Source organism: Sus scrofa, chromosome 8, assembly GCF_054392235.1.
Source record: "Sus scrofa isolate SSC_HxYL_T2T_F1_AM1 chromosome 8, Sscrofa_HxYL_maternal_Yorkshire_Landrace_v2.0, whole genome shotgun sequence".
NCBI classification, from domain to species: domain Eukaryota; kingdom Metazoa; phylum Chordata; class Mammalia; order Artiodactyla; family Suidae; genus Sus; species Sus scrofa.
This window is the reverse complement of record NC_139390.1, coordinates 65410405-65412330: the sequence shown is the minus strand read 5'-3', so window position 1 is coordinate 65412330 and position 1926 is coordinate 65410405.

Sequence of the window (1926 nt, the reverse complement as noted above, 5' to 3'; positions counted from 1 at the left end):
ATAGATTAATCTCCATTTTCTTACAGGATTGTACTTGAATATTGTCTCTGGGTCTGAATCTATGGAAAATCACAAGGAAAGATTTGCTTCCAAAACTGCTCCTAAAAGTAAATCCTCGGGATAGAATTTTGAGTTAGATTCTGGGCTGGCAAGATGTCAAGGACGATTACAGTACTGGTAAGTGGGGGATGATATTGTATCAGCTCTGACATATTGGAGCAGCACAATTACTAGGGCTTTCATCGGCAGATATTTGGGATGTGATACATATAGGAGATATCCTAGCTTACCTAATGACTCTAGAATTTAGGAGAAATGTTAGCAGTAGTAATGATAAGGTCTGAAGAGTGGATGGGTTGCAATACTACTCATCACCATGAATGTGCTGAAGGAAAGGATTGTCTAGCTTATGTCAGCTGACCTTCAATTCAGGAACATGGTGAGGAAGCCAGAGGTATCAGTGATAGCATTTTAAAAGGCCTTTATTTCCAAAACTGGAGCTCAAATTGGGCAGAAAACAAACCCGATGTATGACTGTGACAGTCTTGATTCAGTTGCAGAGTGTCTCCAAGAACAAACTCAGAACACTATCAGGGAAATGGAGGGGGTGTTCCTAGGACCTGGGTTGGGGACATTTAGGTGCATGCACCTGAAGACCTTAAATGCTCCTATCTCCTCAATCTACTGGCTTATTCGAAGTGGCCCCTGTTCTTTGCTAGAAGAGGTAGCCCCCTCGAGCCTGCAGACTATACAGAGCCTATCTGAGGAAGAGATTTCCTAAAGATTACTCATACTTCCTCTTATGGCTTCTAGGTCAACAAAGCAATTAAGAGTAAACAAATCTAGTTGCAGAAGTAGTCTTTCTGCTCTGAGAGAAAATATATTATTCATGAAAAGAACTGAAGGATGTAAGTCATAAGTATGGCAGCAAATTTATTAAAATATCCTGGAATGGATCTTGAAATTGCTGACCTGAGGTTGGAGGTGGTGGGAGAGAATATCAGGCTAGATAAGAGGGCTTTCACAGACATGGTGTTACCCATATGTGTGTCAGGATTTGTGTCCTGTCAAGGATACCTAGAACCAATCTCTATGGACTCCTGGATGTTTACCTGCAGTTTAGAAAGAAGATGACCTACCATAAATGAGGTTTTGAACAATTGCCTTGGCAGAATAAGGAAGCAGTTAACACACTCAGAAAAGTGGGCACACAGGAATGGAATTTGTTTGTTCATCAGAGAACCCACCATCTGTGTTCCCAGGGTGATTCCAAAGAAATATTCCTTTACTAAACCAAAATAAAAATGTTAGTGATATGATCATTGTCATTATAGAGAAAGTCAGTGGTGTGTGGCCTCTGTATGTGAGGATTGGTATCTCTTCACCTCTAGAAGCAAAACATCTGTATCGACCACAATCTGGAGCAAAACCGCAAGAGCGACTGGGGATAGATCTATGGGGATGGCCATAGTTTCCATACCCTATTTAGTTGACTTAGCTTATTGCTGGAAGGAACATTTGAGGTCCTTTAGGTTAAGATTCTGCAGTGCTAGAGCTTCTATATTCAGTATTAATTCTCTCACAGGGGATCCTAAATGTCATACCTTCACCACATAGCTGGATTGGGAACTCATGGAGTCCAGGAGATAAAGTTTTTGCCAAGATTTATCTCAGAGTGGTTCAGAGAGGCCCAAGGACCCATCTTATATTCATTTACTTGATCCTCGGGGGCAGAATGGGATAAAATATACAAATTAGCTTTCAGAACCCTGAAATTGGTTATCTAACCTGTCCAGAAAGATTTATAACAGGAGAAAAGTATAAGTGGAAACTCCTGAAACTAGACTCTGGCCGAGATAGAAAATTAGAAACAATAGCATAATTCAAGTTAATAGCAAATGCCCATGCCACAGTTAAAGACTTAAA